At 41.6% G+C, this 12,179-nt stretch overlaps 1 protein-coding gene across 5 annotated transcripts in view; it reads right to left on the minus strand.

Moving 5' to 3' along the window:
• Positions 1-12,179, minus strand: part of AKAP13 (A-kinase anchoring protein 13) — a 184,149-nt gene that overhangs the window by 133,351 nt on the left and 38,619 nt on the right. The gene's annotated exons all lie outside the window — the stretch shown is intronic.

A 12,179-nucleotide genomic window follows, 5' to 3' on the forward strand; every position in this document is an offset into this window, starting at 1 on the left:
CCTTGGTGAAAAGCTCTGTGTGTTAGCAAAAACAGCAGTTCTTCAAGCTTTGAGAAAAAAACCTCTCATGATCTGGTGGTTGAACTCTCCTGCTTAGTATTATGGAGGGTTTATTTCAGTATCTCAGCATATTTTATCATTTAGCTCATCTCTGCTCTCAGGAAAAATTATAAAGGGCACACATGGTTAAGACAGTTAACCCAGCAAAGGGTACAGTAAATACATCTGAAATTCCTACATCTGCATGGAAAGGAGCAAGGGCAATATGAACCAACTTCAGTTTTCCATAGGGAAGGGAAAGCAAGGAAAGAGGATGGCTTACAACTACTGCAGAACTAAGTGAAGCATTTTCATTTGATGAAAAAAATCATAGACTCATTTAGGTTGGAAAAGATCTCCAAGATCATCAAGTCCAACTGTTAGCCCAGCACTGTCAAGCCCATCACTAAACCATGTCCCCAAGTGCCACATCTACACATCTTTTAAATGCCTCTGGGGTCTCCCCATACTTCGTTTATCAGCCTGAAAAATTTATATAAACTACGAGACACTGAGAACAACAGTCTGTGATGTGACCTTCTGTCCCTTTTCTGTCGAGATCAGAACCAGGTGGATGCCCCAGTTTTACGCTGCAGCTGTGGCTGCCAGCTCTCTGCCACCACCCCACTGAGCATATGGTTACAGCTGCCAATCTGGAAAAGATTTTAGTAGTATTATTATTATTACTGCAGATTATGCAATTCTGATTTGCATATTCAAGAGTATACACATGTCATTTCCTTTAAAACCTCCCCATTAATATGACTGAGTTCATCCCTTCTCTTTGTCAAATACAACTACTGCAGAAAATTCCCAGACTTCCAGGCCCTCCCGTACATCCGTCCCGCGTTAGCATCGCTTCCCACGCTCAGCCTCACATCTCCCTCTTTTCTCCCTCAGCTCCTTTTACGCTTCCACCTCCAGTTTATGTCCAGTTCTCCTCTGATCCAGCCCATCTGGCACCTCTTGCCAGGGGCAGGACTGCACCTTGTTTTATAAAAACAAGATTTTGCAGGGCAAGTACACAACCAGCCACTGGTCTTAAACTGAAATATGTGGGTCAGTGCTGTAACCCAGGAAAGAAAACCATATATTAAAAAAAAAAAAAAAAAAAAAGCTTAACAGAGCAGTGAGTGTATTTTGCATTTTCAGAGGTTGTAGAGTTACAAATGTAAATTTTAGGAAGGTCTCACGCGATAATATCAGACCAGAATTCCAGCTGGGGAGGAAGGAACCATACAGCAAAAGTCTCTCTTGTATAGAGACAGTGTTAAAACAAAAACAGGTGCAAAAAGAAATAAATCAGGCTTTAAATTCAAGCATGACCAGTTCACATACTGAGTTGAAAACTAAATATTCCATTTCAAGCAAATGGATCCAGATTTGAGCTGATGTTCAAAAAAACAAAAGCACAAGTTTTAACCTAAAAACCCTTTGTGCTTTGGTTTTTATGTCTTTGTTCAAACTGTTTCTCCCTTAAGGCAAGAACATACACAGTACTTAAACAGATTTAAAATACAGGTGACACTTCAGAACACTCACCAACAGCACTGAGTGTTTAACATGCTATCTGTTAAAAGGGATTTTTCTTTTATTTAACTCAGAAATCAAGTACAGCTGGTCTAATTTTTGTGAAATCAAAGCAAATTGACATAGAGTTTTTGTGAGAGGACACCTGTCTATCCATGCAAACTACTCGGATTTCTAGGGAAAGCAATTTAATTTGCATCAGTATTGCAAAAGACAATTTGTATATTTTGTTATTTACAGGAAACTTAGTAAATACATGTAGAGAAACCTCAACACCAGAGGTTCCACATAACCTGAAATCTAAGCTAGAACTTAGACATATAGCTGAACTTCTTATTTAGATACCTGACCTAATTTTGGAGGGGGAAGGTGGTCAGACCAGTGACTGCCAACAGATCTTTCCAACCAACTCATTCCACTCCTTAGATTTTAATTCAGTTCATTTCAGTTATTGTTTAAGTCTAGGGGGAGCACAAATTATCATCAGCTGGTATCAATTTAAAAGGCTCTTCAGCAGTGTCTAAGCAGCAATCCATGGTGGGAGGGTCTCTACCACCCTGCTCCCACCTCTTCTAGAGGACACTTCAGCAAAGACTGTGGAACACTGAGCATCTTATTTACTGGATTTTTTTACTTTAATTTTTAAGTTGTCTCCAAATATCTTTGGTAAGACTGATAATGTGTCACTTAACTGCTGTGTGCTACAGTTTACTTACAGGTGTCACCTGAGCTAACTCAGTCCCTGTGCCTCCTACAGGTCACTGTGCTGATGTGATTCCAGATCCCAGAAGCAGAAGACCCTCTTTCTTCAACATATCTCTCTATCTCCCAGTTACTGACAATTTCAATGTTCACTGCCAATTCTAATTTGATTTTTAAGTTATTAAAACAATGTATTTATTTGGAAAGGAAATAACGCACAGAACAAACAAACCCCTCTCTTTCCAAGATTTTTGGAGTTGAAGAAAATCAGTTACAAATGCAGCCAAATTCGTCCAACCCACATACAAGACTTTCCAACAGCCCTATTGCATTCAGCCTCCAAAAACATTTTAATTGAAGTATGTTTACCTTTATTCATTTAATATTGTCCAAAAAATGTCATCTGTTCAGTATCACTGCCACACAAGGTGGTTATTATAACCCTTCTTTCATCCCAAATGGCTAGAAATGGGAGGCCAGCCTGCCAATATCCCTTTGGTGAAAGTACAGACAGATCAAAGCCGTTCTCTGGAATGCTCCAACAAATAAGAATAATTTAATTTCAAAACTACTTTGGATCAACTAATATTTACTTGGCTTAAAGCCCATTGGAAATGAAAACATTCCATCTTGGTCCATTCATGAAAGAGGCCACTCTGTCCCTTGTTTGGATCTGAAAAATCCCTGGTCTTAAATGTAACGGGATGTAAAGAAGGTGGATGTGGCTCTTTCCTCTACACATATTCCCTTCTCCAAACTGAAGGGAGAGGGAAGGTCTGCCTCACCACAGGACAGGTGAACTGGAAAAGCCAAGCCTGACCTTGAGCCTTGAACTAAAAAACAACTCACAAAGGGATTTTAGAGTGGCCCATCTCTGAAGTTTTGGCTTAGTAAGGCAGCAGAAATACAATTATCTTTAAAAAGGCCCAAATGCTGTTATTAGAACTAAACCCCAAAACTATCTAAACAGGCACCTGTTTGTCAGGATAATTTGCTGGCATTAGCACAACTCCACCTTTTTAGGTATCAGTTTTTCCAACACTGCAAGTAAATGCATGTGGATTGTGCCTAGGCAACGCACAAACAACTCAGAGCAAGCCTGTTAAAATGGACTATTTACCTTCAAAGGCTTTTCTTTTTTAATAGATGACCTCAGCAATATTTGGAAGTGACAATGAAGTGAATAAAATCTTTAAGCTCAAAAGAATTAAGATCACTTATGTTATCACCTCAAAAACACTATCCACCCTCCAAAAGGAAGTAATTGTTTTAAGCATGTAAAGACATAATTCTTTTCCACTTGTGGCTCTGGAAATATGTCTGGTTTGGGGGAATTGGTCATCATTTGGGACCATGAAAACAGCCCTGGCAAATGCAGAATTCCAGACTTCAAGATGAAAAGAGTTTAATCAGCAGTAGGGAGGGTTCCCCAAGGGATATCAGCTCTACCAGAAACAGGTACACTTGTCAACAACAGACTGAAAAAGGAAAAAAATATTCTTAACATGCTGGCTAACAAATGTTCACATTTCTGAAAACAAACAAGAAATTAAAAAAAAAAAAAAAAAACAAACCACACCACAAAAAAGGCAAGCTGTATTTTTGCATCTGAAACGTGTGATTTCTAAGCTGGTTTCCCCACGGCTCATACTGGGAATTTTAAAGAACATTTTAAGCCATTAACCACCCACTCTGACCTCCACACACAGAATCCAAAAATACTTATGAGAATGAAATGTGCATTAGATGGCAATACTGCAGCACTCATGTGATACTTTAACATTCTGCTTTTAATGAGAAAACACCAACAACCAGTAATCATTAATTTGTTCTACCCAGAAAAGCAAAATGCACAAATTACTGCTGACCATTGACAGCAAACTGTGGCTGTCTTCTCATGCAGCAAAAACCTACTGCATGGGTTAGAGCTTCACATGAAGGTAAGGAACCTTCCACCCACTGTTTCCTTCTAAGAGTTGTAGATTTTGGGGCTATGATGCCTTATTAAAGAGGCTGGATTACATGAGTAAATGTAACCTGCCCCTGTAACAAGTTTTGTTTTGTTTCCTCTATTCATAACATGAATCAGGCCCTTGTTGAGTCACTGCTTTATTGCATTTTTTGCTTCTTCCCCTTTGGGAAGCCCTAAACAGCTCCCAGGAGAGCTTCACTGTACCCAGCACAGCCCAAAATCACAGCTGGGGTTTCTTCCTCCTCCTCCTCCTTCAGTTCAGGCTCATTGGCACCTTTATTTATTCATTTTTAGATGGAGTTGGACTTGCTGTTACCCCAGCTACTGCTTGACAGAGAGTACACAGGATCAGGCTGTAATTCCAGCATGAGGCAAATCCTTTCACATCCCTGTGCTTTGAGTTTTCCCACCAATGAAATGGGAATTGTGGCTCAAACACACCAAGTACTTTTCATCCAAATGGCTTTTAAAAGAACAGCTGGCTTTTCAATCACCTGACATTTTCTTTGGAAAGTGTGCAGCACCAACAATAATGAAGCTAGACAAAATCAAAGGGAAAGTTGAGACCATTCCACCTCAAACTGAGAATTGCAGAGGAGTCTGAAAGCAGCTGGAGCATGGAAAAGGCAACTGGAAGGCACTTTTATAAAACGTAACAGAATTCATCAACTAAGGAAAAAAGGACAATATGATTGTTTAGATGCTCATTGATCCATTACTATCTACCTCTGGCAGTACACAACAAGATCAGCAACTAAACTTTTGCTCCCAGACAGTTCCCATATCTCAGCTGAGTACCCTGGAAGATCCCTCCCATCTAAGGTTACTTTGGGTTGGTGCAAACTTGTGCTTAAGCCCCCAGAGAACGACATCTGGAAAGGACACATGGACATCTCCACGCAGAACAAAACCAGCCGCAGCCACACAGGCTCCTGACTGCAAAAGGAAGTGGGGGTTTGGGCAACTATTTTTAGAGCAAACATGACAGTGCTCTCATCTCCTGGAATAACCCTTTTGATTGAGAAAAGCTTAGATTCCAGTTTTTCCAGGTCTGAGTAAGTCTTCCAGCCAGTCAGCTGTGACACAGCACTATCACTGCTGGCTCAGAAAACCACAGGATGCTCTTCTTCCATGGCAAGAAAATAACCTATATCCAACGAACTCTTCCAGGTTGCTATTCCCAGGTTAACAGATGAACAGCTCACCCTTGAGGGGCAGCATCTGGGGATGGGTCCTACCTCCAAAACATCCAGCTGAGTCCCCTTCCATCTCTGTCCTGGCACGGGGTGAGTTTGTCAGTGGATCCCAGTGCTGCAGCCTGAAACATCCACCCCCTTTCCCAGATGTGGCCATTTAGCCTGCAAGCTCCCAGCACATGGATAGAAAAGGGATGGACCATGGGAGGAGGTCAGAGGTATCTGCTACAGTGAGATAACAGCAATCATTACAGACATCCTCAATTTCACCACTATGGATTGACTGAGAGGAGCACTTAGTGGGGGGGAAAAAAAAAAATCACATCAAACAGAGTTTATTCCGCAGAACTCCAGGCCCCAGGAACAAAGGTAGGGCTGTGAAATCTGCCTGAACATGTGCAGCTCTAGAAATCCCTCCTCGCCTGGAGATATCCCCCATGATAAAGGCAGTGACCTGGGTCAGGAGCATGGAGAAAGATGGATGTCGTTGGGGTGGAGTGTTGCAAACTCCTGCAGATAAAACCTTCAGGGAAAGACTCCAGAAATAAATAGAATGGCAAGCTGCCAAGTTTTGGGGCAGATTGTGTCCTTTTTCATAGTCAATGACTTCAAACTCCTTGATCTTAAAGCATGAAACAGAGAAGTTTTCCTAATTAAAAAAAAAAATCAACCCACCCACACAAAAGAAGAAAACAAGAATGACTCCTGTGGTTTAAATAAAATAAATAAATTAAAAAAAAAAAAAAAAAAATCGATCTCCAGACCTAACCTTATTTCCTTTTTAAATTAACAGCAGTACTATTATTTCTACCAGTGAAAGGTTTCAGGTTAACAGCACAGATACTGAGCACCTCTGTGATGAGAAACCCAGATTTTGCAAAGCACTCTCTCATTCTTTGGAAAATACAATCACAGACCATTCTGTCTTGCCCGCAGGCCACCAAAAGAGCAGAATGATGGCACGCATTTTTCTGCCAGCCCACAGAGCAAATCGAGGTGATACCTTCCATATTTCATTAACACTGCACTGAGCCAAGTCATCTCCTCTTCCAATGCTAGCCACAAAGCCATGACTGAAACACTGACACAGAGACAAAATAACTTTTCTTCTCTCCACTACTTTCTTCCCTCAAAGGTGAAAAAGAATTTGGTCCAAAAATAAGATTAGCTTGGTACATTGATGGATAAAATGTTGACACAAGTAGGGATGCAGAGTCAAAATACCATTTATTCAAGACTCTTCGGGCAAAAAGAATTTGTGGGAAAACAAGGACATTTATGATAGATAGCCCTGAGCTGTTGCCTCCAGGTCCAAGCTGGCTCTCATGGATCCATCCTGAGTGTGACCTGTGCTAAAAAACGTCATGAATACCCTCAACTTGCCTGTCTGCAGAGCCCACATTGTTAGGGCTGACTTATTAACACCAGCTCACAGCCACAACCACGACCCCAGCCAGTCCAGGTGTCTACTCCTGCAGCAGGATTTGTTTGCAGAGAGATAAAAGGTTTGAGAAGAGCAAGGGGTGGATTTCCTACTCTGAACCAGTGAGAGCAGCACAAACTCCTGTGAAAATGGGTATGCTTCAAGAAATCCTTTATTAGTGCCCCACATCCTTTGACAGAGCATGTCCCTGTCAGTCTCCAAATCAATCATCTCAAAGATGAGTCTTTACTGAGTGTCAAGATGCTATTATAACTATTACACACATATCAATCCACGCAGCTCAAAGGAGATCTCTACAGACTGCCAGCAGAAATCCATCAAAGCAACAGGATCTCATCAGTGCTGAAAGAGACACATGATTTATCTTCATGCAGAGATCTTCCTGACATGCCACTCTGCTACCCAGAGCCAGGCAGGTTATTAGATTGGGCTGCTAATAGCTCATTTAGCTGCATCCCTGCCTTAGCATAGGGCTCCACGTGTTCTGCAGCACTCGCTCGGAGCATGCACAGTGCATCAGCTCGGCGCCAGCCTGTGCTGCACACAGACAGCCCTCACAAAACCAAACAGCCAAGGTCACTTCTGAAAATTTTTAGCACAAAGGAAAACATGATAAAATTAATAGTAAAATTAGCAGCAAAATCAAGGAGAAAAACAGGAAGGATAAGAAAAGTGCCGTTCACCCTTTTGTATTAAATGTAAACATCCAGAGAAAAACTGCAATGGGAACTTCACTGTTTTGGTGAATTTGGCAGTATAGTAAAGAAAATATTGATTTAATTTTCATTTATTCAGGCAGTTTAGTGTTAGCCAGGCTATCCACTTAAAGAACTGTGCACCTTCTGGCCTGTACTATCTGAATGAGCAAGTAGTGACAGTAACCCCAAGCCCCTTTCACCACAAGCCCTGTACAGCTCTGGTACAGAGCAAGAGGAGGTGTGGAGGTACACAAAAGCAGTGCCACATTGGGGTTAACCTTTAAATCATGCAAGTCTCCATGCAATGTTGCAATAAACATGAAGACAAGGCAAAAGACAAGGGGAAACTTCTTTGCTGCAGAATGTCCTCTCCAGTACCATCCAGTTTCCACAACAAGTACTGATCTTACTTTTAGGCTTTTTTCTGAAATTCTGGAAACTATTTCAATCAGTTCCTAGAAAACACACCCAAATTGATGTGAATGTCCTGCTCTGGCCTCATCCTAAAGCCTCTTCTGTTCTTCATTACATTTACGAGAACCAAACCAGGTAATTTTATAACCAGCTGCTTGAGTGATTGATAGTATTTCCTACTAATTGCCCATCTAGCAATAACAACAAAATTGCAGTGCTTAGGAGCAAGAGCAGGCAGTCTGAATGTGTGCAGTGACTAAGAGAAATCCAGCTACTCTCTTGGCACCAGAGAGATGGAGACAGTCACAATTCCTGGAAGATAAAGTACATATGATGACATATTATTAGAAGCAATCTCCTACCACTGAAGTATTTTCACAAATAGCCTTGAAGTGTCTTAAAGAAAACCAAAAAAAAAATCAGGTTTGAACACTAAGAGCCAAAAGCAGAAGAGAGCCAAAGGATGGCTTTTTCCTGGTACTTCAGCCTCCTCTACAGTACAGCAAAACCTTCAGAGACAGAGCTCAGTGTGTTCCAGAGCACTCATTTTCCTGCCAGATGCAAAATATCCTTGCCAGTCTTTAAATTTTTCACAGCTACAGTGCTTAGAGCTACTGCAATGACTGAGGCACTTTTTAAAGTGACATTTTTGCCATTAGAGAACAGAAACCATTAAGAAGAAGCAACCCACCCAACAACTGCAGACAGGTGAAACTTTTCTAATGTTTAAAAGAAACACTTTGAAACATCAATACAAACACAGGCAACCCTGAAAATGCGTCCTGAGACAGAACTGCCACTTGATGGCACTGCACAGCATCGAGCTACAGTGATTCACAGTTATTTTCTACTTTAGCACGATATGGAATTGTTTTACTGAGCCAGGCAGAGGATGAGCACTTGCCGGGAGACTACATCTAGAACAGCCTTTGGAAGCAACGGGGAGCACTGCAGGCTGAGTGCAGGGGATTTGAGAGGCTGTGTGAAATTTTGGCTTCATGAAATCAACGTCTTCATGAGCACAGCTCTCACATCAGGTGTGCTGTCAGAAGTGCCTCTAGCCGAACAAAATGACTGCCAGCACTTTGTAACAGGAAATACAGCAGGGACAAGTACCCTGAGGAATGACATGGGAAACGTGTTTGGTCATTCTAAAGGTAACATAAGAATATTTCTGAATTCTCTGCAAGAATACATCCCACAGTGGAAAAGTAGCTGTAGAGTATTTTCATTCTCTTAAACCCAAGTGCAGATCACCATTGCTTATTCCTCCTGACAGGAGAGGAGGCAACGCTGTCAGTGATGCTGGGGATGGGACACCATCTCTTAGTGTCTGTCCAGGCACTCCCTGCTCACCAGCTACCACAAGAAATCATGAATCCCAAACGCTGAGCCCAATACACGTACATTATTTCACCCGATTTTAATGTAACTCTTAGTGTGTTAACATAAGGATTCCTTCTGCAGTTTCAGAAAACAGGAGGAAGCAATCTAACAGCTTCCCAAAAGCAGATCATTGTCTGTGCTTTCCCACCCCTACCAGCTGTACCAGCTCTGGCATCTTCTGCAAGTCATATTAAAGTTCACACGTAATGCTGCAAAGTAGTGGCGAGTTAAGGGCAGAATTTCAGAGAAGTGCTCCAGACTTCAAGCCAGACTGTTTATTGTTTACCAGCACTTTCACACCCACAAAACAGGATCACAGAAGAAAAGTTCAAATAGATAATGAAAGGAGGATGGCTTTGAACCCAAATCCAGCACTTTTAGTTTCAGACAATATGGAAGAGGGGTTGAGGAAAGGCATCTGAGCTGCAATTTAAGCAACAGCTTATCCTGGAGGAAGATGCTGCTGATGGTCTGGCAGCCTCGTCCGACTTCTCCAAGCAGAGTTGCCTTCAGTAAATGTGGAAAAGTGACCATTTCACAAACAGCCCTATACTAACATCACACAGACCTCATGAGCTAGAGAATGCCTCTATTAAGAGGAGCAAGCCAAGCAACCAGCCTCATAATAACCAGACTGCAAAAGTCTGCACTGAGGGTATGACAGAACCCAGAAGCAGCAGGGAGCTTGCCAGGGGAGGGTGCTGAGCTCAGGTGGCAGCTGCCAGACACCCATTTCCACAGAAGGGAGAGCATGATGTAGACTGGAGTTTGGGAAGTGAAGGATGAAAAGAATCTAAATCAAAGATGTGAGTGACAAAAACTTAAAAGATGAGGTCAAGCACAGTTTAGTGGGGAAAGTATTTTGCCTGGAGAATTAGCAGAGCCAGACAAGCTGTAATATGCTCCTCTCAAAAAAAAAAAAATCAGTTTATTCAGGCGCCCCAGCTGACTTTCTTAAAACCAACCAAGCAGCAGGTTCTTCCACAAGCAATGCAAGCAAATATTTTATTTGTAAAAGGTGTTTAGAGGCTTTCACTCATTCATTATTCAAAGACATCTTGAAGGTGGGGCAGAAAACTAGTTTGTCATTAAGAAGAAATCAAGTACCCAACAAATAAAAGACAAGAGGTTTATCACATCCTCTTACCACAGAGCTGAACTAAACATCAAGGCTGGCTGTCCTCTTGCCTAAGGACCTTGAGAGAAACAAAGACAGGGCTTCTGTACAGTCACTTTCGTGAGAAATTCCCACATCAAAAGTATGTATGGTATGTTCTACTTTTTCTGCTGGACTGACCTCAGATACTCAGGCATCTCAATGGCCTTTGTCACCATAGATGCCACTAAGCAAATAAATACTGCTTTAGTAGAAAAGTAACTTAACCACAGCTGCCAACCTCATGACAGCATCTTACTGTAGAACTATAAAGGTATTTAATTTTGTCCTTTTGTCCCCTTGGTAGAGATTTCTGAAGAACATTAATTGTCCAGCACACAACAGAGCACACACAAGTGACACCTGAGATGATTTCAGCCACGGTAAGAAGTTGGATGTGAGGCACACACAGGTACAAGACCTCACTGCACTCAGGGACACGGGGAGCCACAGCACTTGAGACAGACACTGCTGCCACAAGTCTCCAAATTCTGTATTGTGAATCTTTTTCTTCAATCCTTCAACATTAACTCAAAAGGTGGGGTGGGGGTGTTATTAAAACATGAACATCAGAGGGTATTACAATTGTTTTTCTCAGGAATACACAGTGCACTTCAGCAGGGCATCATTCTATATGAATATATAAGTGGGGAGGAAAATATTACAAGCATCATCCTTTTTTTCAATTTCAGATTAAAGCAGGACACACTAGGAAATTTACAGCAGTAGTTCATTCATTAACAGAAGAGGACCTACTGTACCCAAACCCAGGTTATATTAAGAGAGGGTCAATGCATTCTTTTTGAGGCTTTTGAAGTTCATACTTCGTTAAGTTGCATGACATTTTGCCTAGGAAGTGGGAGCTCTCATCTCTATCAAAAAGTCTCCTTGAGAAACTCTGCAGGTTACACAGCTCCTAAGTGGCAGTTTAGACAAGAGACTCCATCCACAGACCTGATTAAAGACCAAAGTCAATGGCAGCATTTTTATCAATTAAGTGTTTGCCCTCTCATGCAATCACCAGTTATGACACATTTGGGTTTGTCACTCCAAGTAACATGGGCACACCTTAGACAAACCATGCAGAGGAGGAGTGCTGCGATTTAAAAGAAGTTTGTTCCTTTTAATCTAAAAGGAAAAAGGAAAAAAGTTTGCAGCAATACATCACGCTTCTCCAGCTGCTAATCTTTTCCATTTCACACCCACTGATCATTATCACCATGAAAAACCATTCCCGTCTTAAAGGCAGATCTAAGGTTGTAACCTCGGTTGCAATCAAGAGTAGATGAGCTTAATGTTTCCCAACACACTCCCTGCATGTCACCCCAGTGCTTTTCCAAAACATTCATACTCAATACTGCTCTCAGGTCATTTTTTCTTAAAAAAAACCCCAAACCAACATTGATTTCAGAGATGTAGGAGATGCGACTGGATTACAAAAATGATCAATAATTCTACAAAGACCCCACAGCCAGCAGTGGCTGAAATCAGAAGCCATGCACATCACTTTTGAAGGGAGATTTTCAGGCACTCTATGCAGCTGAAGACATGACTTTGATCATTCCTCCAAGTGTGGTCAATATTTATTAAAGTTTGGGTAGAAATAAGGACACGGCTTGCAAGCCTTGATCCTTTTGTAATT

The sequence above is a fragment of the Corvus brachyrhynchos genome, unplaced genomic scaffold (assembly GCF_000691975.1).
Source record: "Corvus brachyrhynchos isolate BGI_N302 unplaced genomic scaffold, ASM69197v1 scaffold97, whole genome shotgun sequence".
In the NCBI taxonomy this organism is placed as follows: domain Eukaryota; kingdom Metazoa; phylum Chordata; class Aves; order Passeriformes; family Corvidae; genus Corvus; species Corvus brachyrhynchos.